Below are 27,997 nucleotides of genomic sequence, written 5' to 3'. Positions count from 1 at the left end.
AATTATTCTCTACCTAGCGTGTGCAAACTGTGTTGTTTTTTTCTCCTCAAAGGCTTATAACTTGGCCACACTTGGGTGGATTTTCCCAGGGACAACGAAAGGCACATCCTTGACACAAAGGCCAACCCCCTGCCAAATTTCAAGTCCCTGCTCCAAAGCATGGGGGTGCTAGAGCTGTTCAAAGAAAAGGCCACCAGAATTTTTTTATGAGCGCAAAACCTATTTTTCCCTGCCCTTGTTCTTGGAAATGGCTGAACTGTTTTAACTGAAATTTTCCAAAAAATATCACCCCGAGGCAGACACCTGACATGGAAAATTTCAACCCAGATGGTTAAAGTTTGGCAAGGTTATGCACAACTGAAAACCAGGTCTTAAAATGGGAAGTGTTGGGCAACTTTAATAATAGACAGCACTACCAGTCTTGCCTGTAATAATGAAGGTCTAGAGAAGGTGGATCAAGAGTTACTGTTCTCCCAGTCTCATAACACAAGAACTAGGGACATTCAATGAAATAAACAGGTGGCAACATTCAAAACCGACAAAAGGAAATACTTTTTTGTGCAACGTGCCAGTAAACGGTGGAACCCTCAGGAAACTCCTGAGGCCAAGAACCTAGCAGGGGTCAAAGAAGGGTCAGATATTTACATGGATAACCAGAATATCCAGAGTTATAATAGTTAGTGCTAACAAAAACTTTGGAAGGGATATAAAATCTCATGCTTCAGGGTTCAAGACAATCTCGAACTGTATGAGATTAAGATGTGACATTCAAGGAGGCAGATTATGCTACATCTGCCTAGCACATGGGGTTTGTGAACCTTCCTCTGAATATCAGGTGCTGGAAATATTGGAGACAGGATATGGGGCTAGAAGGACCTCGGGTGTGATCCCGTGTGGCAATTCAGATGTTCCTAGGATGCGGCCAAGTTCGAAGGGACCCAATGGGAGGAGCGCCCTTTGAGCACGGTTGTGTGGAAATGGGTGCCATGCTGCCCCTAGGATAAGGGCACAACCCCAGCTTTGTAGGGGAGAGGGGAACAGCTGTGGAAAGCAGTCTCAGAGACAGGCCATGGAAGAGGCAGCACAAAGCTGTAGAAAAACAGTAGGAAGTGGCTTTGGAGGGAGCCACAGATGGAGCTGAGGCCTAGCTGGAGAAAAGAGGAGATGACGGACATCTGGGCCTCTTCTCTCTTGATTTCTGAGCCAGGGGCCAGTCCCAGGAGACTGGGACAGAGCAGAGCTGCCGCTCACCTGAGAAAGGAGAGAGGTGAGCAGGGCTTTGCACTGGGGGGAAGTCACCTGGGACAGTATGTAAGCCATATCTAGGCTTCAGAGCCCAACCTGCAACTTTAGAGTTGGTCATCCTGGGCTGGGTATTCGCTCCAAAATGCTGTGTAGACGAACCCTACAGGACTGAGGGCTCAGGCTTCAAGGCCGCCATTGGGTTCTTACTGGACAAAAAGAAAGGTTTGTGGTTTAGGTCACAGGGTCTCCTTGGCCGCCCAGAGTAAGAGCCTTAGATCTGGTTTTCGTGTTTTAAACCCCTCACCCTTATATGTACCTTCTGGGACATCTGCTCCTCACGTAGGGGCTCAAGCCCCTGATTTGGGGAATGGCTCACAGCTGTCCTTAACTGAGTACCTAGCTCTTGTGTAGCGCTGTTCATCAGCGGATCTCAAAAGTCTTTACAAAGGGAGGCAAACACCATCGCAAGGGTTTAATGTTTCCGGGCGGAAGACAAGCCGTCCGTCCCTTCCTCAAACTTTGTTTTGCCACATCTATACTAAGAAATAGAAATTAATGGAGATATCCCATCTCCTAGAACTGGAAGGGACCTTGAAAGGTCATCGAGTCCAGCCCCCTGCCTTCACTAGCAGGACCAAGTACTGATTTTTGCCCCAGATGCCTAAGTGGCCCCCTCAAGGATTGAACTCACAACCCTGGGTTTAGCAGGCCAATGCTCAAACCACTGAGCTATCCCTCCCCCCATACTATTCCTTTCATGATTGCAGCCCATAGATACGTAATATACTGAATCAGCCCAGCACTAATATTTATCCCAGAGGCACAAATCTCTGAAAATAATGCGTAATCATTCCTAAGGTCCTGACACCAGCCTTCACCACCGCATCACAAAGCTTCTGCCGCAATTGTGGTATGCGTGTGTGTCAAATCATGCCTCCCAGATAAAAGCTGCTCCACAGGCCCCTTTTGTACCAGAATATGGAGCCTTGAAAATGTGAAAGAAACAACAAAATGTAGGACATCACACAAAGCTGACCCACTGGGGACTCAGAAAAACCACAAGGAAGAGGGCTCGACATGCAAAAATTGTTTTGTTAACAAAGCGTCGTTGATCCATTTTTGAATCAGTTTGGCTGGAGTGGTAAAACTCCCCATGTGGAGACAGCTGGAAAGGGAAGAAGGGAATGAGGCAGGCTGACAACCCAGCAGATAGCTTTATAGGATGCTACGTGCGAGATGCAACCGGCAGCGCATTCCTTCATTGGACAGGGTGGGGCTCCGGACGCTGGTTACCTACGACTTGTGGAGGAAGGGAGGGTGGAAGACTAGACATCCCTTCTGAAAGTCACCAACAGGGCCAGCTGCTTTCCTTGCATGACGTGACACTCCAGGTCTGTTAGTGGCATTGCAGCCTCGCTGGAGACTGCGTGAGTTCTGTTCCCAGATTTGCCACTCGCTCTTGGTGTGGTCTTGAACCAAGACGCTTACCCTGTCTGTGCCTGTGTCCCATCATTCCCATTGCAGGGTGTGTTCACAGGGACTAGGGGTGACACACTGTTTGGGGTTGGGGGACGTACAATTGGAAACAATATTCATGGTCTCCCCCGGACCCTCCAGGAGGATCCACTGAGATTCCCATTTCTCTACAACGAAAGGTCTTGCATCACCTGACCTTTCTTCCATCTCCTCTCTTGGGTGAGTCTAGCCCACTCCTGCCCCCGCTGGCCAGGTGGTGAGGAACGACTGCTCTACCAATCCAGCGAAGGGGTGAGATTGGGGTCCAGCCCTAGATTACCATAAAATGGCAGCATTTACTCACTGTGCCAATGTTCGTTTGGCCAGTTTTTACAAGGCCTAAATAAGGAGAATCCACCAGGGAAACGTGAGGTTTGAAATGGGATCATTCTCATGAAGTTGGGATCGTCCTGTTTTCATCACTGCTTAGAACCTGCTCCTGCTCCCGTGGAAATGAGTCGACGTTTTGCAGCCGACTTCCATGAGAGCAGGATTTGGCTCTGAATGAGGATTTTGAGTGAAATCCAGTGTATGTTTGGGGTAGGGGGCCTCGGGCAGTAACATTGGTTTTTGGTTTAAAGGTGCAGGGTACGGCTAAGGCATAAGGGGTGGAGAGAGGTAATATCCTGGGAATCTCAGGTGTCCCAGAATGCCGTGCCTGGGAGAAAGCCTTAGACCTACACTTTGCAGTTGGCCTAGCTCCTCGTTGATGTTGGAAATGAGTGAGGGAAATTCTATGCTTGAATGCCTGGGGCCTCTTAGCTACAGCACAAGCTAAACACGAGATGGTTTATGCTAGCAGACTGTGCTGCCACTGTAGCTGTCTGCTCTCACTGCAGATGTCTCCCCAACAGCTCCTGCTCTCTCTGCTGCCTTCCCTGCCTGACCTGAAAACTCCCTGATGGGGCTTGCTCCTGCTGCTGCTGCCTTCTGTCTTTTGAGGGACCCAGTCCTGTCCACTGTGTCTGAATTCCTGATTACTTGCTAATTGCTTGACACACTCTGCTCGCAATGCAAGAGACAGGCCCCGTGTCATCCTCTGCGGTTTGCTAGGAGAGCGTAGGAACCTCGTCTTGCCCTGACTCGAAAGGGATGAAAAAGGAGGGTGTTTGATAGGATGAATGCAAAGACTTCAGCTCCGTTTTCTGTCTCCGCATCTGCTGCTGTTGGAGAGCCCTTTGCACGTTGTTTTTAGCAGGACTATTTTTTTTTTAGAGATGCCGTCGTGGAAGAACACCGTGGCCTTGGTCGTGCATGGCCCTTGTAAGTGGAGGATGCCTATGGGGACTGGACTAAGCGCTAGGCATAAATCACAAGCCCTCTGCCAGCCCACGCCTCTGCTCAGCGACGGGTGAAGATGGGGCAGGGTGTGGGCAGACAGTGGGTGTGTCAGACGGGGCTTGTGATCAGGCTTAATCTTCTGGATGTTTATGAAGCACTGGGGTGCAAGGGCCTCCAGGCACAGTGCCCGGCAGCAGCAGCGCTCTGGCATCTAGACCTGCCTAACTTCCAGCTCCTGTGGGTTCCTTTCCCTGTTCCCCCTGCTGCGACTCTGGCTTTTGGCTGGGGGCCAGGGTGGGTGCAGCCAGTGGCTGAAACTCCCTTTCCTCCTTCCCCTGCCCGCCAGCCAAGGAGACCCCTGCTCTGAGGTCTCACCAGAGAAGCAGAGGCAGGGCGAGGGAGCACTAGCAGCCTGCAGGGTAAGCAGAGAGGGAAGGAAGGAAGGAAGGAAGGCTGCCAGCCTAGCAGGTGTGTGAGGGATTGGGGTGGGTGGAGGAGGACAAGGAGCACGGCTGGGCGGAAGGGGAGAACTAGGGTTAGGACTGAAGGAGTGCAAGGAGAGAGAGGTGTATTGACCAGACGGAGCAGGAATAATGGCAGCGGGAAGATGGAGAATTGACGGCGTATTAGTAGGAAGCTGATTCATTTGTGTGTGGGTCACTGATGGCTTTGGGGTGCCCATTTGGGGATTTTACACGTGCATATGTACATTTATTCTGGGTTTTGGCTGAGCCAGGGCAGGCAGGCCTGCTGGCAGCTTATTAGCTCCAGCCACTGCTGCTGCTCCCATTCCCTCCTATACCAGGGCCTGCTGCTGAGTGGTCAGTCAGGGTCTCCTCCCTTTGCACCCTCCCCTGCAGGCTCCTCCTTTTCAGTGCTGGGAGCCGGGGTGGGGGTGGGGGTTGAAACTGGAGAGCGGAGGCAGCAAATTCCTTGATGCTGCAGGGTAAATGGGACTTAAATGGGTGAGTGCCTGGGGAGGTGCGTGACCAGATGTGTGATCGTCGGCATGTGCACGGCTGGATATGTTAATGAGCGTGGGCACCGTGGCACATGCATGCATGAATTCCCACACCGATGCATGATCATGGGAACGCAAGAATATGCCTGCAGAATGGAGGCTGTCTTGGAGGCCTGTCCAAACATTATTATGCCCTTGGGCTTAGGTGTGCACTTCCCTTTATAGCCCCCTGCCTGTAATCAGGCAGGAGTAGCTAGGTTGTTGCAGAGCAACGATTTCACCAAAGCAGGATCCGGTGCCCCGTGTTCACTGCCCTGCTCAGAGGCGCATTACTGCGTCCCCTGTGGTGTGCAGGATCGAGCCTGACTAGAGGGCTGCACTTGTGCAATAGAGAAGTTGCACAGCTGAGTATGTAATATCTTGTATTTACCTGGTGCCGTTCAACCCGCAAGGTGCTACAGCATTTTACAGCCTGCGTATATGGGTCACTGCATCCATCACTGAAATGCAGCCAACTCTGGGGTGAAGTGCAGCTCCAAGGGGAGGAAGGGCAGAATGACACTGCATGCAATTGACAGTGCAGGGTGAATGTAAGTGGGTAGAATGTACGTCCCTGAGTTGGAACGTAGCCACGACTTGAGGTTAACACGCCTCGTATGAAAATTGTCATCGGATCTTCGATAACAAGGTCCTCAGGCCTTCCAGAAGGCAGCAGCTCGTGCATCTGGTTGGCTGTATGCTGAGAGGGCAGAGAGCCACCCACTGTATGGAAACACCAGGCCCACTTCCTGCACCACCCTCCCATCCAAGGACTGAGGCCATTTAACGTGTGAGATCTGGCAGGAGCACAGTGCCAGGGGAACTGGGCTCCAGGCAAATCATAAAGTAGGTGTGGTGGAATTAAGAAGCTGATATGAGTTGTATCATGTTGCCACAGCCACTGCGATCACATTGCGTTGACCGTGACATGTTTTTGAAGTTTACATGCCAAGCCAGGGTAGGGCTTCTTCTGCACCAGAAGAAAGAGACAGGGATGGAAGGAGTATGGGCTAGTGGCTAGAGCCAGGAAACAGAGACAGCTAGGCCTAGATTTGCAACTGACATGTGCTGTGTGATCTTGGGCCAATCTTTGAACCTCAGTTTTTCCTTTATGAAAATGGGGATAGAATTATTGAGCTACCCCTCTGGGGGGTTGTGGGATGTGATAAACCTTTCTAAGGATGAGCCCTGGAATAAAAGGTGTTACATGAGCACAAAGTGGATGAATCTGCAGTAACTTCACATCCAAGTATTGTGGCCGAACACCAGTGTGAACGCACCTGGAAAAGGCCTGGGTGGCTGGGAGAAAGGGGTTCAGAAGCGATTACTCGGGTTCAGACGTTGATCAGGTAGACGGCTGTGCCTAGAGGGGTTGCGTGGTTTTCCTTGCTTCCAGGCTGTTACCAGTTGTGCTCTGTGAATCCGCAATTCTGCAGACAAACTGATGTACCCATAATGGCCAGACTGTGCCAGAGTGAGGTAAATGGGGGGGATCACGTGGGGCACCTTGACCATGAGGGGCAGTTTGAGAGCTGGGGGGGTGGGTAGTTGGTATGATGCTGCGAATTTGAAAGCTGTTCCTCGCAGCTTTTCCTCATTAACAAGGTACGCCCCTCATGGCTGGCTCCAAGGTAAACAAGCTTTATGTGAAATACCTCCCCTTCCCTCATTGAGCGTTGTGAGAATATGACAGTCTGGCACCAAGAGAAGAAATAAATGCTCTGTGATCAGCTCAGGCTCCCGCACTGAAATGTGAGGAGATCCGGTTACAGTGAGGGGTTTAGAACAAAAGCGATTTCCTTCTAGAATCAATTCCTCTCCATTTTGTAGGGAGAAGTGAAGGAAAACAACAATTGCCTCTCTCTCCCCGTGATGAAAGCTGCTGGGTTTTGTGGAAGCAGCAGCCCCAAAGCCTGCACAGCGCCAGCTGCATCGCCTCCGAAGGACTCAAGCATCTTACAAAACCATTTATATTCTGAGGCTGGCTGAGAACGGAGGGTGATCGTCCCAGGAGGGATCCAGAAATAGGAGCTGTAGGACAGGTGTTTGTTCCGGTTTGAAATCAACAACAACAAAATGAGGTAGCTGAGGGCTAGTTTCAACCCTTTACTCTGTTAAGGCCTGATCCTGTGAAGTGCGGAGTGATCTTTACACCCAACTGGAGGTGGGCGTTCAGTGCCTCAGAAGCTCAGTCCCTATACAAACGAGATTTAGTGATGGGGCCTTCTACCATGCATTAAGAGCAAGCCAGCTAGAAAATCCTAACCCCTTAAAAGCACTTTCCGTAAAAGGACAGCTGTACCAACATCACATGCACTGATTTCCCTTTAACCCAGGGCCGGCTCCAGGCACCAGCACGACCAAGCATGTGCTTGGGGCGGCACCTTATAAGGGGCGGCCAATGTTGGGGTGGTGGGGGGCGCTCGTGGTATTTTTGTTTTTGTTCATGGGGCGGCACTCGAGGGTTTTTTGTTGTTGTTTCGGTGGCGCGGCGCTGGGGGGGCGGGGGGTTGGGCGGCACGGCCTGGCCTGGCCTGGCCTGGCCCGGCGCTCGGGGGGTTTGGGCAGCCCAGCCCGGTGTGGCGCTGGTGAGGAGCGGAGGTTTGGCCGGCACGGTGCTCCGGGGGTTTGGGCGGCGCAGCGCGGTGCTCGGGGTGGGGCGGGGGTTTGGGTAGCCCAGCGCGGCGCTCGGGGGTTTGGGCAGCCTGGCCTGGTGTGGCGCTGGTGAGGGGGGGTTTGGGCGGCCCAGCCATGTGCTCTGAGGGTTTGGGCGGCCTGGCACAGTGCTCGGGGGGATTTGGGCGACCCGGCGCTCGGGGCGGGGGAGTTGGGCGGCCCGGCGTGGCAATCAGGGGGCGGGGGTTTCGGCGGCCTGGCGCAGCGCTGGGGGGTTGGCGGCGCAGCACTCGGGGGTGGGGGCTTCTTTTTTGCTTGGGGCGGCAAAAAAGTTAGAGTCGGCCCTGCTTTAACCATAAGCCACACTTGAATTTGGGGCACACGTGGAGCTGACCTGGCTTGTGAAATGAATGTGCTACCGTGCGGTGGTTGTCTTTTTTTAGTTTTGTTTTTATAAACTCAGATTCTTCTGAGCCACACAAACGGGAGGGAGCTACAGTATGTACAAAATACAGACACGTATCCCACTGCAGTGTAACAAGGATCGAACTTAGTGGACATATTAACCTTGGCTACAATTAGCCTTCGCGGGATCACTACCTGGATGGAAAATCCAAGTTGGTGACAGAGGTGCAGCAAATTTTCCTACGTCACCTGGGGAATGTACATGATTTCCATTTTCCATCTAGAAATCCAACATACAGAGGTTTTATATTTAGCTAGAAATGGAAAATGTTGGTCCTTTCATTGCTAAGCTTTATGATGACCCTCTGTTCCCAAATGAAGATAGTGAACCCATACATTCAGTGGGATACCAGAGCAACTTCAGCATTAAAACTCATGAGAAATGAGTTTGACAGAGTTGTCTTCTGGGTTTTCTGCCCTTCTGTCTACCAAATCTTGCTTTGAAAAGCAAGCCCCCACCCTCTGTGACTAAAATCTGTAGAAGTCCTCAGAGCTTTTCCCAGCAGTATGTGGGAGTTTAACACGCACTGAGAAATGCTGAAATCCATTATCCATATATGCACTGGATATGTGAAGTTGATATGGGGCTTATCAACTTTGGTGGAAAGAAGCTGGTAGGTGTACATACTGTCATTTCAGAACCTGCTTTGCTAAAGGCTGGATTCACAAAGGGAGGACAGGGGTCATGGTTTTGGGTTTTTTTTTTTTTTTTTTTCCAAACATTAACCAAAAAAACTTGGCGTTCGGGTTTATTATTTATTTTCAAATTTTAATGAATAGTTTCAGTGCTAGATGCCAAGCTTCTAGGAACCTGGCACCCATGTAAATAACAGCACAATCAGAACTTGTTTTCCTATCTAGGCCTTCATCTCATCTGACCATGATTTCTGGAGGTCCCTCTTCCATAACTCTCTAGATCTCAGAACTCCAGACTCCATTGTGTGCACAATACTGTTTCTTGCCATCTCGCGTGCAGCAAAAGCCATGACTGTATCACACCTATCCTCAAATGCCTCTACTGGGACTCTGTTCAGTTTACAATCAGGTTCAAAATTGCTCCCCCCGAAAATGTAGCAGGCCCAAGGACCAGAATGGGCAATATTCAGTGCTGCAGCAGTGACCGGTTTAAGGCCCAACACCTCACAATCCTGCAGAGTTAGAAAAGAGGGCCACACACGATTGGAAAGGTCTGAAGCCGTTTTCTTGGTGACCACCACAGCTCCAAATCAGGGCCTTACTCAGACACTGCAATGCAACTCTTCATGTACGTCACGCCATTGATTCGGGGAGTAATTCTTGCTGTGTGGTAAAGATCGCAATCGGCAAAAGGCTTCGGGAGGGGTAAGATGAGCTGGGAACATCAGCGTCTCTTGGCATCCTTGTAGGGGCCGAGTTAGTTGCACGGCAGGTTTTCTGTGTGTGGTTTGTTCTCTCCTGTAACGCTCTGGTAAGGGATATGGGGAGTGGAGGCCCTTAGCTTTGCATCATGGTTTTCCAGTGTGCGAGTGTTGGGTATTAAACTCTCATGTTCAGGAGCTCAGTGCACAGGCACCTGCAGCCCCTAAAAGCTGTGCTGACAAAGTGCTGTGTGTTTTAATATGGACCCGTGAGAGGGACAGCGAACCTTCCCTGTAAAGCACTCTCTTACCCAGTGCTTTGTAGGGAGAGTTAGGGTAGAGGATGGGCTTGTGGTTAGAGCCCAGGAATGGGAGGGAGGAGCCTTGGGCTGAGAGGCTGTGCTGTTCCCCGGGGGAGAGAGATTCTGGAGAGGCTGCCAGCACAACTTAGACCACTCCAGGGGCCTGTCTAAGTTATAGGAGACTGCCCAGAATCTCCACAGCACTGTGGGCTGTGGCCCTGCCCTCAACGTACCCTTAGGCCGAGGCTTATGAGGGGGGTCTTCAGAGGGCCTTATGGTTGTATGGCACCGTGCCTGACCCAGGAGAATGCTCCTGTGGCAGGAGACAGGTCTTTTAGGGCCCCTTTATGCCTCTTAGACCCTTTTATGAGGCGTAAAGAGGTTAGAACAGGCTCACCCCGATTTCAAATCACGGCTCTGCCACTGACTTGCTGTATTATCTTAGGTATAATCTCCCTGTACTTCATCTTCCCCTGTCTTTTAAATGGGGTGAATAATCCTTATTCCCCCCGCCCAGGAGTGTTGTAAGTCTTATTTCGCTAGTGTTTGTGAAACGCTTTGAGATCCTCAGGTAGCAGCATAGGTGTGATTATTATCATAACGCTTTGCCGAGCCGAAAGCCGCAGTGCCGGGAACGTGGCACATAGAAACGGACGAGGGGAAAAGAAAAGAAGTGAACTGCCAAAGCGGGGAAGTACATGGTTTCGTAAAATATGAGGAGACAGTGAAATTTATGAAAAACAATTAATAGCTGCGAGGACCAAGGCTCTAAACCAAAACCTTGGGGAGAGAGGGAATGAAACGGCTTAAGATTGTTATTTTATTGCTTACCTTTTTTTAAAAAAAAAAAATCTGCTAAATGCAAATAAGCATTCACACAGACGAGGGAGAGGGAGGAGATGGGAGGCATGCAGGGAAAAGTGAGTGGGATCTAGGTTTTGCATCGTTCGCTGAATTACTGGCAGGTCTTTTGTAACATCTGTTAAAAATAAAACAAACATTCATTTCCATTTCTTGCTGCCTGAGATGGCTTCTGCAAAAATTTCAACCTGTCCAGGAGTTTATCTGGAAAGTTCCCCTCCCTCCCCTCATGCCTCTTCTTCTCCAGGGGAGATTTCCTTCCTGGACTTCCCAGGGGCTCCATTAGCCCCACATTAAAGCCTTTTACTCTACTCTAGACTCTCCATTGAAGTAAAAGGAATTCTAATAAACCACTGGGAGAACTCTGCTATTCATTCTTTCCATGGAAACAAGGTACTGACTCAGAACAGAACTCCACTCAAGGAAGCCTGGGTCAAGGCAGAAGGAGACCAAGGAGGAATGGAGAGATGGTTTCCATTATAACAGACTCTTTGAGACAAATAGTCACTCCTCCCCCACCAACGCAGCCCTTCGGGGAGAAGGGGACCTGTTTGTGCTAAGTGGACAGGCTGTGGTCACAGGAGATTGGATCATTAGCTGAGAATGTGACAAAGATTGTAATGCTCATAAAGACAGCTGATTACCATATGTAAGGGCGTCTGCTCTCACAAGGTGTATAGATGGGGCCTGATGCTCCGCTCACTTATGGTGTAAATCCGGAGTAACCCCATTCAAGTCAGTGGTGTACAACTGGCGTAAGTGAGAGGAGCGTCAGGCTCATCGCCTTTTACATCCCATCCTATGCAAACTCAAGTGAATGACAAAATTCCTGCTGACGTGTGTAGGTGCAGGCTCCATCCCTTAGGACCGGGGAGGAGCCTGTGATCACACTTGGACGTCAGCAGCAGTGGCATAAGGAACTGCAGAAAGGAAGTCCTGGAAACTTAGTTTAGATCCTTCTGATGAGGACTGTTGAAATCCAAAGCCTCTACAGTGGCTTCCTCTGACGTGCTTCTGGTTCCATGTAGCCCCAGCTAGGCTGAAGCTGGAGTGCAGGATCTGAGTTGATTAGACGTAGGGGAACGCCTTTGAGGAAGGGACAGGTTGCGCAGAAAGTCTCCACTGGAATCAGCTGAGAGCTTGACGGCTGACAAATGAAGAAAATTAAAGTTATTTAAATGAGAAGCAGGTGCCGAGGCGCACTCATGCTGGACAAGGAAATCTGCTACGGATGGCAGAGAATAAGGCAGTGACTATGGTTGGAGGAGGGGGCCCAGGAGGAGCCGTCCAATAAGGTAACGGTTTGGCAAAAAGAGTTATGGAAAATGGGCAGATGCTCTGTCACCATTTGTCATCCTTCTTTGTAACAGTGTGAGAAGCTTAAAAGCAAAAGGGGAAGTTGTACCAACCTGCACTGGAAGAAAGCTTGGACATTAACTGGCATTTCTGAAATCTGTGATGAGAATAACCATTGGGCTGATGTAATTCCTAGCTCTCCAGGAAAGATAGGTTTGGACACAGAGGTGTGTATATTAGAGCTACACAAATGAGTCCATGTAGTGGGGCGGGGGGAAGGGATGTGTGGTCCTGAGGCTGAATCCCTGTAGATATAATTTGCAGGTCACGAAAATAGTGAGTTGTGCCATCAATTTCTGGATCAGAACATGGGTGGTGAATACCGAGTGCTGTGAGGAGTCACAGAGGGAACAAACTCTAGTCAAAACAGTAAAAATGGGTGGCTTTAGCTACCTGAATATAAACTGAATGACACACGAGGACATGATTTGGAGAAACAATTTCTCAAGATCATGAGCTATTGGTTCATGGAACAGCTTGTTCTGGAAGAGGAGAGGTGACTCATGACCTAATTCTGACTCATGCACAGGAGTTGGGCCAAGAAGTAAGGTGTGACTGGCCACAGATAACAGTGACCACAGATAATTAAGGTCCAACATCCTTGCAGATGCAATCACACCAAGAGTTAACGCTCTGAGGATTTTTTTCAAAATGAGGAAGCTAGTAGAAAACAGCCTGAAGGACAAAGTTAGGAAGTGAAAATCCATAGGCTCAGCTTGGAGACTGCATAAGATACTTCATTGGCGTCAGAGAAGGGCTGAATATTCCCTACAAATAAGGAAGCAAAGGACAAGAAGTAAACCGTACAGCAAGATGGCAAGGTCCAAGGGTTGATTCGAGCCAAGTATCCCTGAGAAAATGGAAATCCAGACTGAGTAATGATGACAGAACAGAACGTAAACTTTGTGAGGTTAGGTGTAAACTGGAGTTGAAGAGGAAATGTGCAGAACAAAGAGCCTATGACTTAAAGAGAAATGACAAGAAATGAATTCAATATCTGGGAACTAGAAAGCCCCATGGGAGACTCAGTGGAGCTCCCACTCCATAGATCACAACCAGGGCAGTTACTGTTTGCAGGTGGCAAAAGTGAGACGCTGACAGAACTCAGGTGGCATTGTTCTAACAGCTTGAGAAATGATGGTGCAATGGGGATGTGTTACTTGAAGGGAATCCCTTGTCTCTTCTTAGCCTAGTGAACTCTGCCCTCTAGAGCTGGGTGTGGAACAAGGGGCCGTGATCAGTGTGAAGCAGAGAGGCGGTTCTTTCTGTACCATGCGCTAGAGTGTCTTATCATTCTCTGTATTCATAATACCTTGGCAATGGCGGTCATTTGCTTGGTGCTGGTCGCTGACCGTGGTAAGCAAGAGAACCGTAACCCACTGTTGCAAGATCTTGAAAATGAAGAAAGGGCTTTGTTTGATATCTCTGTGTGCTGCTTGAGCAGTACTCCAGGAACAAAGGTGGACCCCAACCTCCCATTCCTCGCAACTGGACGGTATAATTCACTTGGGGGCGCTGAAGGAGCTAAAGAATAGTCGTTACTCAAGCAAAACTTCCATTGGATCGGGCTGAGACAGCTGGAACGTATCATTAAAATAGCTACCGTACCAGTACACCAACGGGTAAGCAATGTTGAACCATAGTCAGCATTACCAAACCAAAAATCATGAGGCAGACACCTCTGAAATCATGAGATTTTAAAAATAATAGATTTTGGATTGTTTTAATTTGCCTTCTGACTTTTGGGCCTTTAAGGTTCATGTAGTCAAGCCTTTCTCTGGAAGTGTGAGGGCTAGAAACTTAACTACAAAAGCTGAGATTCTCATGCAATCACATGATTCCAGGAGCTGGGGATTTAAGATAGCATGATAGAGTTGACAATACTGCATATTTTATGGGACTCAAAGGTGACATAAAAACTATAGACCAAGGAGCTGTATATCGGTACTAGAAAAAATATTTTTGTGATGAATTAACTAGTGTGTGTCTCCCTTCTACTTTATGGAATCAAAAACGTTCAGCTATGGGTCATAGCCCCTCTGCTGCTGAGTGCTAAAGGAGATTTTCTTTCAGGTTAAGTGGTAGGAAGGGATCTGTGTTTTTGGATTAAGAGGATCTGAGTGCTAGCCCCACTACTGCCTTGAAGTTCTGACTGGCTGGGGCGTACAGCAATGTGACACTTGTGAAGTCCTAAGTGACCAGGGATTTGTTATAGTTATATGTTATATGTTAGAGAATAAACCAGCCCAACTGGGTCTGGAGCTAGGAGAATGCTTGGAGGAGTGGGGAGGAGGAGAAGACAGCTGGGAGAAGAACAGGTCCAAGGAGTGGGAAATTAGGTGCAGGAGGAGATATTTTGAATGACTGTGGACTTCATGGATGACTAATAGTCAAACCTTTGCCTTCTTATGAGGATTGGTCTTTATTTATTGTTTGACCTCTGAATATATACAAAAAATAATAGTGAAAAGAAGGCTCCTATGTACTCTACCCCATCATTCATCAACAGGGGGTTCCATGTGAAATTAAAAGCCAACAGACTGGAAATGGATCCCAGCGAATACTCTTTTTCATAATGTACAATTAAACCATGAAACTTGCTGCCATGGGAGATCATTGAGGCGAATAACTTAGTAAGGTTAAAAAAATAAGAGTAGCACTTGCAGAAGGGGATAATCAATCCTCATACTTCAGGGCATCGTCTGATCACCAGCTGGGGTCAGGCAGAAGTTCCCACTCTCCCCATGGGCGAGTATGACCCAAAGAACTGTAGCAAGAGGGTTTTACAACTTCCTCTGGGGCAGCCAGCATGGGACACTTGGAAGCAGGACACCTGGAAGCAGGACACCTGGCTTTGGGGACCAATGGTCTGCAGTGTCACGGTGATTCCTCTGGTTTTGAAACTTTTCATAGGGCTGTTGAGCTTCCTCTAGGCGAGGGGTAGGGCTCTTTGATTTCCTTTAACCTGGCAGTGCCTAACGTCCTTGTTTTTCTCATGATTTTTCATTTAGTAGAGGTGCATGGGGAAGGATTGCTTTTTGTTAATGCTCCCCTTCCCTCGTTCCAAACACAAAACCTAAAACCACCATGCAAGGAGATTAGCTGCCGTCAGATCTAATTTGCCAGCCACCGTCCACCTAAATCCCAACAGATGCGCAAAGCTTGGAGTCCGAGCTTCTGTATTTTTCCTGTCAGTCACTGCCTTGGCTGCAGCTGGCTACGCAGAACAGAGAAAGCTGCAGGTGTGATTTGTTCTCATTTCTCCGCCCCCCTCTCTGCCTCGCTCTTTCTTTTCCCAGCTACCTTACCCGTCCACCTATCTGATCATCGCATTCAAAAATGAAACACAGCCTCAGACCCCGAGACTGTTCTGTATCTCTCTGATGCAGGCTTAGTTCAGAGCTGGGATGTTTTAGTGGGTGGGTGTTTTTTGTTTTTGTTTTTTGTTGTTAATGTGACCACTTGAGACTGAGGAAGGAAAAACGAAAAACTATAAAGGAACCAGCAAGCTTCTTCCTCCTTTTCTGTCTTCCCTCTCTAGAGGATTAAGCCAAAAAAAAAAAAAAATGTCTGCAGCTTTCTGTTGACCCTGCATGATGGCATTTTTGTGCTCTGTGTGCTGCCTCTGCTGCTGATTGCTATTCCTGGCACAAACACGCGCACACACTCACCACACACAACCCTAGCATAGATCACACAGGCGAGGCAAGCCTGCTACCCACTCAATAATAATAATTAATAATAAAAAGACACACGTTGTCACTAGCCCCTCTGCATCTCTGGCCATCCTGTCCAATGACCTGACATCTCTATCGAGAGATCGGACAAACCACGCTCTCTGCCTTTCCTTTCCTTCCCCTCCACCCCCAACCCTCACCTCTCCCCTAGCTCCACCAAAGCACCCTCCTGTCTGGTGTAGCAGCCTGCAGCCAAACCCCCCAACCACTCCTACCACTGGCATTAAATTTTCAGGCTGGATGCTATAGGGCCGTTTCTAATTACCTTATATCCCCTAGTGGTCCATGAATAATGGCTACTGAAGGAGCTTAGAAGGGTTGCTGAGAAGGAAAGCAAAAAAAAAAAAAAAAAACCAAGTGTGCTATTTCTCACATTTTTTTTTCCTAAGGATCTAATCTGGCTACTGTGTTCTGGAAGAGGAGGAGGAGAGAGAAAGACAGCACGAGAGAGTGAAAGAGAGAGAGAGGAGCACAAGAAACATTGCAGGTATTGTTACCAGCTACATCTTTGTGCCTTTTTTTACTGGAGGGTCTGCAGAATGTTCTTTGGGAATTTCTAGCGCTTTTTCCTGATTTATTTTTCTCTCGTGCAACTTGCTGCCCTTTCCAATTGAGACTACACCGTACGTTTCTGGCATTGCCGAGTTTGTCTGTGTCCTGCTTGCAGTGTTTGGGGTTTGGGTGGTTTTTTTTCTATAATTAAAAAGGGGGTTGAATTTGTTGCAAATTTCTAGTGACTTTATTGGTAATGGGCGTCTGAACAAAGATACAGCTGAGACTCCAAATATTTGTGTGTGTGTGTGTGTGTGTGTGTGTGTGTGTTTGTGTGTGTGTACGACAGAGATTTCTTCATGTCACTTTTCTCACCCCCCACTTTTTGGAAGTTGAAATAATAATAAAAGCTGGGGGTCATAGATGAATATGGGAACGAGGTCTGTCAAGGAGGTTTTTTTTAGTGGTAGAGTTATTCATGTGCATGTTTTTCTACTTTAAAAAGTTCCAGCTCTGATGAGCCCCAGCATCCCACAATCATTGCTGTTGTCTTTGTGTGCGAACCCTGATTTGATTTGTTGTCTTTCGTTGATTTGGTGTGTATCAGGCGCGCCTGCCAGAAAAAATTGTTCTAGCCGAGATATGAGTAATCCCAGGATTTGCACATCTGGCTGGGTGTTCGGAAACCCCCTCCGTGAGACTTTCACATGCTCTCCTGCTCCTCCTTTCCCATGGCAAATTTATACAAAAACCGTCCATTGTCATTAAAAAACAACCCAAACAACCAACTCACAGCCCCCTTATAGAGATTTCACTTTTCAGAATGTATATGTGAGAGAGACGGAGCGAGTGAGCTTTTGTTTTAAATAAAGAAATGGCAATGATTGAAAACATATGAATAGGATGCAATGCAGAATGTGTGTGTATGGCGCGGGGCGGGGGGGGAGGGAGCAGGGGGTTGGAAAAGTGCTTATACTACAGAAGCAGCGCTTGAATGACCGTGTAGTACATGACAGCCAAGGGGGGCTGTCCATTCTCTATCATTACTGAGCAGCTCACAGGGGCTTGCGTGTGTGTGGAATGGAATTTGATTTTTTGAATGCAAAGAATGATTTTTGCAACTGTCGAACTAGCAGAGGAAAACTGGAACTGAAGTGGTACATGAAATCAGATCCATTCAAACTTTACTGGCTGATATTGTTACAAAGCCAGCTCGTAGTAATTGGAGGAAAAAAAAAAAAAAAAAAAAGCTAGAAGAGAGAAATACGTGAAAATTGGGAACCAAAAGTACAGCATGAGCCCATGGACTTTGCAACCTTATCAGCCAGAGAAAGGTGGTGATTGAGATGCTAATACTGAGACCGTATCCAAGTGTGGCCACCGTTCTGGATTTTATTTTTGTGCAGCAATAAAAATCTGTTAAGTGCCTTGGGAGGGGTGAACTCCTTGGAGCACGTCTTTCAAAATAAAATAAAACATTCCTACAAGGCTCTGTCTGCTCCCCCCACCCACCCCCCTGCTTGTTTTGTTTGTTTGTTTCCAAGGGGAGAAGAGTCTGGGGGTTGGGCAGGGCGGGGAGAAAGCATGGGGGCGGAGAGTCGATTTAAATTGGACTTAATGGATTCCCAGGGCAGCTCTTTTAGATGAAAGTCAAAATAAGAGCCAAAGTGAATCTCAGCAGACCTGTCTCTTGCATTAAAGATGCAGCGTTCCTCCTCTTTCCCCTCCCTTCTTTTTTTTTTCTTTAAAAGGAAAAAAAAAAGTGTTAGCCGTACAGAAGAGAGTGGAGTTTCTAGGCCTATAATGAGAGCTCTAATTGAAGAACTTACAGCCTCTTGGGATAGTCTTTACTGATCACTGCTTTTGTTATTCCTGCCTCAGTCTGGGTTTTTTTTTTTTTTTTTGGTGTGTGTGTGACAGACACGGGCAATTTTTAAACCCCCCACTTTGGCTCCTGGCAGGCAAGGTGCCCCCGTACACAGCCAGGGCATCTCCTCAGTGTAAGTGGCCCAGTACGCAGGCTATCTTCAGTTTGGATAGGCTTGGCGTTTTCTGACGGACGCACCACGGTCAGCTACGAGACTGGGATTCAATAACTCTGGGATTCAAAGGGTTAAAAATAGGCTATCTCCGTGTCTGAGTATCCTTCAGGCTCCGTGGGACACTGAGGGCCAGGTTCTGATCTCACTTAGAGTGTCGTCATTGAGGTCAGGGTAACTATGATGAGACTCGAGCCACGGGCCCCTGCTATATGCACGCACCCTTTCTGAGGCCGAGCAGTGGAGGTGACTGTAGGAGCTGGGACCCAAGCGGTAGCAAAGCTTCTATTGGGTACATAGGCTCAGATCCTCGGCCTCACCACGTCTGCTTTTCCCCAGTGGAGCAGTGCAAAGCAGACTTAAAGTTCTCCTAAGCGGCCAGCTGAGGATTCCCCTTGTGTTCAGGAATTCACCAGTGGCATAGAGCTGGCACGGCCAACTGCCAGCATAGGAGGCGTGTCAGGGGTGCGACTGGGGAATGGGAGTGAGGCTGGAGTTGTGCCACCATCCCGGGGGCTATTACGGCTGCAAGCAAACTGTAGCAGCCCTGAGACTGCTCTAAAGTTGTGTCAACAGCCAAACTGGCCCTGGGCTGGCCCCGGGATTGGAAGGGGGAGCAAAAAGTTGGGGTACAGCCCCCTTTGCCCCCTTCTCAGGTTCTGCGCTGAGCAGAGATCAGTCACAGCTGGGGCAAGGGGGATCGAGCCCATAATGTAGGACTCGGTTCACTGTTTCCTTTCTCGCTGTGATCTCTTCCTCCCATCTAATAATATCTGCCCCTTTTGGGGGGAGTTGTCTCTAGGGGATTGGAGGACCTCTTGAAGAACCATAGACACCACTCCTGCCCCTGCTGTGAGCACATGCCGGATCTCTTTTGCTGCGTGGTCATATATTTGTTTGGATTAATTTAAGGGGTCTTCTGGGAGTATCCTTGTCACCGCCAATGTGATTCTGTCCTTCCCCCCATGCTCCTGGTGTCCCTCACCCAGGCACTGCTTGACAGCCAACTTGGCCAATGAGGAGTGTACAATGGGATCCCCTAAGATGCCTAGTAATGCTGCTCCTTAATCAACTAGAGATTGCTTCTGAGTCTCCATAGCATTTGCATCCCCTTTGCCACTCTGGGTAAAAACGGGACCAAATCTGGGAGCTGAACTGGCATCTCCTGAAGAGCAATGCAGACTGCAATTACTAGGCTGGTCGGGTTGTGTGTGGCAGAGGGGCTTGCCTGATAAGGCTCCTAGGTGTGCCAGTTCTTAAGCCCCACTGACTCACTCCGCTTTTGTTCCTCTCCCACCACTAGAAACCTTTTGCAGCTCCAATCAAGATGTAGATTTAAAAATCAGGAGAGCAATCGGCTCTTGCTCCGTGGTATTTGCAGTTTGCAAGGCTGCAGACTTACATAATACAGGGAGAAGGGGAAAGGTTGGTGCTTAAACGCTTCCTTAGAAATACCATCGATAGGTAGGTTTAGAATGAAGGGAAAGCAGTTAACCTAGACTTCAGCTCACTTAAAGAATTGCATATTGACATTCACAGTGATGCATCAGAAACTACAGAGTCTATATCATTGGTCCCTGTCCTTCCATTACAGGGTGTCACAATCGTGGAGTTGGGTTTAATTTCAGGCACTGCTGTACAAAATAATTCTACTTAGTGCCTGTCATGTGACAATCTCAAAGCATTTTGCAAAGACTAATGCTGTGTCTACACTGCAGCTTATGTCAGCTTATGTTGCTCAGGGGTGTGAATAAACCACCTCCTTGAGACAGACAAGTTACACCGACATAAACACCAGTGTGGACAGCGCTTCTCCCACCAACATAGCTACGCCTCTCGCAGAGGGGCTTTTATTATGCCGATGGGAGAGCTGTCTCCCGTAAGCATAGAGCATCTTCACCAGATGTACTGCAGCACTGTATGTGTAGACATGCCCTGAGCCTCTCAGCCTCCCTATTAGAGTTCTACTCCTTTGACTCGGAAGCAGGAACTCCACTTTTGTGTCATCACTATAGAGCTCCAGTATAGGAAAACCTCTAGTTGGGCACCTGTCTGACATTGCCTGCGGGGATTGCGTAGGCATGTGAGCTACAAGAACCTGTCCTTCAACAGCTCTTCAGCTTTTGATTGTCTTTTGATTAAGGACAAATTTGAGTCAATGGCTAAACTCCCGTTGACTTTAATGAGTCCAGTGTTTGGCCCCAGTGTCTCTTGTGGTTAAGCACGGAGAGGAGGCGTCTGAACTCAGACCTTCTGTTCCTGGCCAGGCCACTGACCCTCTGGGTGATCTTCAGCGACTTGCTGGGTCGCTCTGTGTCTCAGTTTCCCCATCTATCAAATGGGCATTGTAGCACCTAATTAGGCCCGAGGTAGGCAATACACGTTTGTCAAACCCTTCGAGAACTCTTGAGGAAAATCCCACAGAAGGGCAGACTGTTCGGATAAGAAGACTCCTTTCCCCTTCTGCTACTTTCCACTCTCTCCTCTTCCCTAGCATCTTGAGAGCGTCAGAAAAGCACAAGCAGGCTGAGGCCGAGAGGAGAAAGCTTCTTGTGGCTTAAGTGCCTCTCCCTGATTGAAACGGGGGTGGGGGGTGTTGGAGATAGCCAAGCTCCTGTCACTGGACCAGGACACGTACTGCTCCCCCCATGAAAGTGATCGCTAAAAGCCAGCGTTCCATCAGTCCCAGCCTCTTGCAGCAGCAGCACTCTCTGAAGGCTCGCACTCTGCTGCACAGAAGAAAACAAGTGAGAAGAGTGGGAAGGAAAGAGAGAGCCTTTGCAGCAGGCAGTCAATAATTGTAGTCAGGCAGTGTCTGTGAAGTTCCCACATCACACTTTCACTGAGAGAGAGAGAGAGACGTTGTCCTAGGCTCCGGACCCGTGGAATAGGCGGAGGATGCAGCAATTGCAAAGGATGTGATGCTGGCCTCTAGCTATGTGTGCTCCTTGCCTACAATATGCTTGAGTTTCCTGCTGCGTTACTTATGACTTGATGTAGGTGAACCTTTCAACTCCCTGTCCTTGAGGAACAGCCAGGCTGCAAGGAAGGTGTCAACAGCCTTTGCATCACAGCTGGGGAAAAAAATGTTTCTCCTTTCTGCCCTCTACCCCCCTCCCCCTGCCCCTGTGGAAAAGGTGATCTTGAATGTTTAAAAAACAGAACAAAACACCTCAAGTCTCCCTTATGTGTCCCAGTTGTAGCAAAAGTCAAGGCAAAATATCAAGGAGTTTTTCCTTTTATGCAGCGTTTGAGATTGAAGATACACTAGTGGAAAGGGGAAGACCAGAGCAGCAAGGCAAATGGAAATCTTAAAGGAGATTCTTTTCTTTTTGTCCCCAAGGAGATCAGCCCACAAAATGATCCACCTGCTAATTAAAATTATTATGTCTTGATTGAGACATTCTTGCTTATATCCCAGTTGCCTACAAGAAGTTCGGGAGTGGACAGGGAAATTCCTATCATATATCTAGATGGATGGATATAGAAAATAGATTATCTATCTATTTAATCTAATCACAAGCATAAAAGAAATAAAAAAATGGAGGGTGCCATATTTAAAATATCTATATCTATCTATAGATCTATCTTTTAGTAGCATTTGGTTATATATAAAAAGATTATACATCGTTATCTTTAAAGAACGAGCCAAATCCTTCTGTTGAAGTCAGTGGAGATACATTGGTGATTCATTTGGCCCATTGTGTAGTGTTTGGTATGTAGGGACTATGCTGTAGCACTGCCTTATTTGAAACCAGAGTTATTCAGATCCATTTGTGGTGGCTGCATTATACCCAAGTGGGTGGGGAAAGCAAAAATCACGAATGGTTATGTCACTGGGGCTAAAGCAATGTAAATATGCATAACTATGTCAAGCCATGCATGGTTTACACCACACCGGCCAATGAGAATGTTTGTAACCGGGTAGATTTATATGGGGTGGTGAACAGGGGTGTGAGTGTGTGTGAGTGAAAGTGAAATTTGTTCCATTAAGGGACCTAACTTTGCAGTCCTGATGCAGAAAGAACTCCCATTGAGTTCAAAGGGGTGTAAGGTCATGCCTTATAAATGTGGTCCAAATTCAGTCCTGGTGCAAAGAGGCTAAACTCTGGTTAGCCCCAGGTTTTACTCTCACATAAAACCTGAGCTGAAACAGGGCTGGTGTCATTTTAATTTGGAATATCGTCTTCAGCAAAACCCCTGGAGTTTTGGGGGTTATTTTTTGCTTTCTTACAGTCAGACTTTGCTTCCTTCCCTTTAACTGCATCTCCATTGTTAGTCACTGCTTGATGTCTCACCAGGGGATACCTTTTTTGCTGCATTTATGGTAATGGCTAAACCTTGCGGTTGTGCTCACTACCTGTGTTTGTGTAGTCCCAGCTGTTGGATAGTAGGAGAAGTTTAAATATTGTGCACCTAGTTTTCATGTATTTTAAACAACAGCCCCTTTCCAGCACTCTGGTAGTGTAAAAGGGCCTTAAAGTGAGTGTAAAAATTACACCGGCAGGGCACTGCCCTTAGGCCTGATCTACACAGGGAAATTGGCCAGAATCCCTATGGTGGAATAAGCTATTCCAGAATAGCTCCTTGTGGGGCCGCGTGTGGACTCTATCCAGAATAGAAGGTCTGAAAGAGCCAGTCCAGTCCATGTCCCCATGTAGACAAGGCGATCTTGCAAATGAAAATTTAACACTACATTCAGTAGACAAGAACAATTGTTTTAAAAATGGTTCTGCCTATTGACTGCTAAAATTAATGCATCGCTAATGTTCTAACACCTGGCTTATTGCTGAGATGGGGGGAGGGTCATGATTTAATCCTGTAATGCTGTATCCCTCCCCATGACTGTTGAGATATAGGCCACAGAACACTGTATTCACCAAATAGCGTGACCTTCACCATGGCTCTTACTATATAAACTACAGAACTGCATAGTCCTATAAAACCATGTCCTTCACCATGACTATTGCTAGATGATCTCTAGAACAGTATAGTCTATAATGCTATGGCCCGTCACCAGGACTGTTGCTGTATGCGCTTGAGAAAAGTATAGTCCTATAATACCATGACCTTCAGCGTGACTATTGCTATATGAGACACACAACAGTAGAGTCCTCTAATACCTTGTAATTCACTGTGACTATTGTGATGTGATCCACAGAACAGTCCTGCCCTGTATTATGTTGTGTCAGATTTTAAGACTGTTTGGCGTTAGCATCCTCTCTATCTGTTGTCTGGCTTCTGAGCAAGGACTAATGCCACTGGGGAAAAAATGTGAAACCAAGCAAGGAGCTGAAGAGAAAATGGACAAGAGATAAGAGAGGATACGGGCAAAGGGAGAAGACCAAGAGAAGACGAAAGAAAGTAGGGAGAAATAGCAATCACTGACAGGGAAGGAAAAGAGAAATGAAGGCCTTGCAGAACTGATGCCCATGAAGAGACCCCAGTTTGGTCCAGCTCAGATCTGATGACGCTGGATTTTGGAGGTGGGGGTGTAAATTTGAATTAAGTGAGGAGATCTTTAAGGCTTCAGTGGGAGTGTAGAGATTGATCTACTTGAAATCAATCTGGGCACCTACTCTGTAGTGAAAAAAGAAAATTTTCCCCTGCAGATGTTAATAACATGGTCCGATGGAGTTGTCTCCCTTCTGAAGCCAGAGAAAGGGTATAATCACTGCTATTCGATATGGGTAGTTGTAGACGCCTCATCTGTGCATTGGTGCCATTTGTTATTGTTGTTCTATTGCAGCAGTGCTGTGAGGTCCCAGTGAGGATGGGGGCCACATTGTGCCAGGTACTGTACAAACACATACAAAGTGCCCGGACCCAGAGAGGTTACAATCTTAGAAGCAAAGCAGAGGACCAAGGAATCATAGATTAATCACAATAGAGGCCACAGTGAGGCATTTAAGCGGTTTTATGGCTGTTTCATATGAAAATTAAGCGAGCCCTGTAATAATACTGTAGAAATGTCTTCCCTCCCTTTATCTTTGCTCCTTGGGCATGCAGGATATAGTACACCAAAGTGATACCCTGTAGGAGGTTGTGAACATGCCTGTTTCCTTCGGCTGAATGCTGCTGTAACATTTAGACAGCACCTTTCGCACCAAAGGACCACTTTCAAAACTTTTCATGTGCAAGAGACAGTTACCCCCCTGCTTAAATGCATCTGCTTCTTGAGTGGAAACAGACACTGTTTAAAAGCTCATAACAACACTGCTAAACAAAACAGGAAGTGAAGAGCTGTATACCCCATTGAAACTAGGGGTGGGATTTAGGTCAAGTCAGTAGTGGCTTGGGCTCTGAACGTACATTCTGCGCTCAATCCTGAAAGATACTGACTGCTGCGTCACTCCCTCAACTCCAGCTGATTTCAGTAAGGATTGAGAGCCTTTAGCACCTTGCAGCAGTGATTGGTGGGGGGTGGATAGGGATGAGTTCCCATTTAAGTGCATGGCAAACCCCGCTGACTTCAATGGAGCCGGATCAAACCCTGAATGAGTATCCAGCACCCAGCAGGTGCCAGCTCCATCTGCAGCATTTGAGAGCTGAATTCTAGGAGATTCACAGATTAACTGGGCTCTCTTGTGTTTGCATATATTGCCTGCATTATAAGTGAAATCCCTACCCGAACGCCTCAGGCAGAGAAATGGATGGAGTATGTATTCGATAGAAAGAAGGGGGGGGGGAATTCCTCTGGCTGGTTTTCTAGCAGTGCAATAAATGTAAAAAAAAACCCATGCATGTAAAGAAGTAGGGGCCATACTCTGTGCAGTCGTTTCAGGAGCCGATCTACTGTGAAGATGTAAAGGGTTCTGTGATGCCTCCATATTAGCTGGTTAACCCTACCCCTTAAATATAAATATCAGGTGGACAGTGAAGCCATAAGGAGGCTCTGTTGTATAAATTTGCTTTTTTTTTTTTTTGAATGTTCTGAAGTGGATGTATTGCACTGTACATTTTTTTTCCACTTTAACAAACTGCTTTAGTTAATGTGTGGGCAGAATGTAGATGTTCTTGTAACCTTTTGGTAAAGAGACAAAGAGATATAAAAGGGTCCCAGGAGGGAACAGGGTTTTGCAGTCACTGTAATGTGGGCTGTGAGGACATAGCATACCAATGGTCTTACTCTGAAAGAGATGCTCTCCCATTAGATCTCCCTTTATAAAACCCAAAGCAGAAAGTCATAGTGCCAGGCCCTCTGGGAGGTCTTTAAGGTGCAGCTGTAGACACCCAGAGCAAGCAGTTGAAGCCCAGCTGGTGACGGGATTCTGTTGATGTTGGTTTGTTTTTGTTTCGCTGGGTTTTCTTCGCAGGGGACGTGATGCAAAGCCATCAGGAGAGATTTCAATTTGCAGGAGGAGCCAGGGATGAATGAGTCCAAGATAAGAGACATTTGTGGGTCTTGGAAGGGAAAGTTCACAACTGTTTGCAGGAGGGACTGCGAGATTGATTAGGAGGCACATTTTAGGAGCAAGCGTTTTCAGGCAATCTGCAGCGCAGCAGTTGGCATTTGAGATAAGGTTTGCAGGAGTGTTTGGAACAGCACCTAATAGATCAGGGAGAGGCGCGTATGTGCTCATTTTCATGAAGGAGCAGGCTAGTTTCTCCTCTCAGTTACACCCATGTAAATCAGAAACGATTCCGTTGATTTCAGTGGCGTCACTTCCAGTTTACTCTGGGTGTTAATGAGAGCAGCATATGGTCCCATGGCTTTCAGAACCTTTTCCTTTTTCCCCCTCCTCAGCAGCCTATGCCACATATCTTCAAACAGCTGTACGAAGAGCAGAGATCATTAGCTGGAAGGATCAGATGGGCTCATTTCTTAAAAGGATTGTCTGATTTCTCTATTGATCAGGTTGATTTAGAAGGGGTAAGTGGGTCAGGGGGTCATAAATTATCATTTGAAGGGTGGGGGGTAGAGACTGTGCTGCACTTAGCCGCAGTGGTAAGGAAAGGAACGTATCTATTTGTAGGGACTTGAATGGTTGTACGCTGTGGCTGCCATGCAATTTAGGTCTCCTACACGTTTTAACTGGTGTTAAGGAACCGTATTTAAACTCCGTTAAACAGTGTTTTGGTTAAACTAGTTTCTGCAGTTTGGCTGGCCAAACAGACAGGGGAAAACGTAATTAGATTTGCATTTAGATGGGGTTTTAAAAGCCACTGTATTATAATTTTGAATGCATACGCTGTACACATAATGCACACGGAATCGTTTGCAAAATAACTCCAGCGTGTGTGAGCCATGAAGTCACATGCTGGGGTCTAACATTGCAGGAATTCCTGAGAGACTTGTGGTCTCTCCTTGGTCTCTCTTCCCAGGGAAGGAAGGATGATGATGTGGTTTAGAGCAGCCAGGAGCACTATGTACTATCCCTGACTTTCCCGCAGAAACGTTTTGGGTGGTCTTGGGCAAACGACTTAACCGTTCTGTGCTTCAGTTTTCCTGGCTGTAAAATGGGGATAATCTTCATCATAGGTCTTAACAGTGTTGCCAACTCTCATGATTTTATTGTGGTCTCATGATATCTCACAATGTTTTTATTAAATCCCCAGCTCCTGGAGTCAGGTGATTACATTAGATCTCAGCTTTCATTTAAAAAAAATTTTCTAGCCCTTAAGGTTGCAGGAAAAAGGTGGAAAACCCCAAGAGCTCAAAAACTAGAAGACAAATAAAAAGAACACAACATTTATTATATTGTAATAAAATCTCATGATTTTTTGAGCCAATTTTGTCTTTTGGCTTTGGGCCTGACTCATGATTTTTGAAGGCTGGGGACTGGCGACACTGAGATGATAGTGCGGCAACATGAATATCTGCAAATCGTGTTGAGATCCTCAGATGTAGAAGTGCAAAGTGTAATGATTATTCACTCAGGTAACAGCTACTGTAGTACAGGATGTCACAGACAGATTTCAATGACGTTACCAGGCACTAACGTATCTATATCTAGCTGTCTGTCATGTGTCTAGAGCAGCCATCATCACAGTATGTGGGCGAAGCCAGTTCGTGTTCATTGCTTTTTCAGTGCTGGGTCCTGTGCCACTGAAGTTTTGACGTCAGTGTGATGAGAATCAGGTGTTGCTGGAACGACAGTTGCGTGCGACTCTCTGGGTGATTAAAAATAAAGATCATCAGACGGGGCTTTGTTTTAGTCCTCTTCTGTATGCACGTTGTACAGCTTAGGTTACCTAGGATGGATGTGTAGTTTTTTCTTTGGCTGCGGTAGGTCTTTTGGGGTAGCAACCTGTAGTAGTTCAGAAGAGAAGGAAAAAAAAGTGTGATGGGGCAAATTACAGCTGTTTCCAGTATTCCGCCACCATGGCAATTGTCTTCCATAGAGGAGAGTTTTTGTTATAAATTCATAGATTCCAAAGCCAGAAGAGACCATCCAGTCTGACCGGCTGCGTACCACAGGCCATAAAACTTCCCCAAAATAATTCTTAGAGCAGATTCCATTTTGATTTAAGAGTTGCCAGTGATGGAGAAGCTACCATGACCCTTGGTAAGTTGTTCCAATAGTTATTTACTCTCACCGTGAAAACTTGACAACTTCTTTCCAGTCTGAATTGGTCTAGCTTCATCTTCCAGCTCCCTTTCTCTGCTAGATGGAAGAGCCCATTAGCAAATATTTGTTCTTCAGGTAGATACTTGGAATCATGGAATCATAGGGTTAGAAGGGACCACAAAAGTCATCTATTCCAGCCCCCTGCCAGGATGCAGGATTTGTTGTGTCTAAACCATCAA

At 47.3% G+C, this 27,997-nt stretch overlaps 1 protein-coding gene across 1 annotated transcript in view; it reads left to right on the top strand.

The window, feature by feature from the left end:
* Positions 1-27,997, top strand: part of RAI1 (retinoic acid induced 1) — a 130,757-nt gene that overhangs the window by 30,975 nt on the left and 71,785 nt on the right. The window contains exon 2 of the mRNA XM_034783980.1: positions 16,105-16,202. The gene's annotated coding sequence lies outside the window, so the exon portion shown is untranslated. The remainder of the gene's footprint in view (positions 1-16,104; positions 16,203-27,997) is intronic.

This window comes from Trachemys scripta, chromosome 10, assembly GCF_013100865.1.
Source record: "Trachemys scripta elegans isolate TJP31775 chromosome 10, CAS_Tse_1.0, whole genome shotgun sequence".
Classification (NCBI taxonomy): domain Eukaryota; kingdom Metazoa; phylum Chordata; order Testudines; family Emydidae; genus Trachemys; species Trachemys scripta.
Note: the sequence above shows the minus strand (reverse complement) of the source record. Positions and strands in the feature narration are given on the sequence as shown.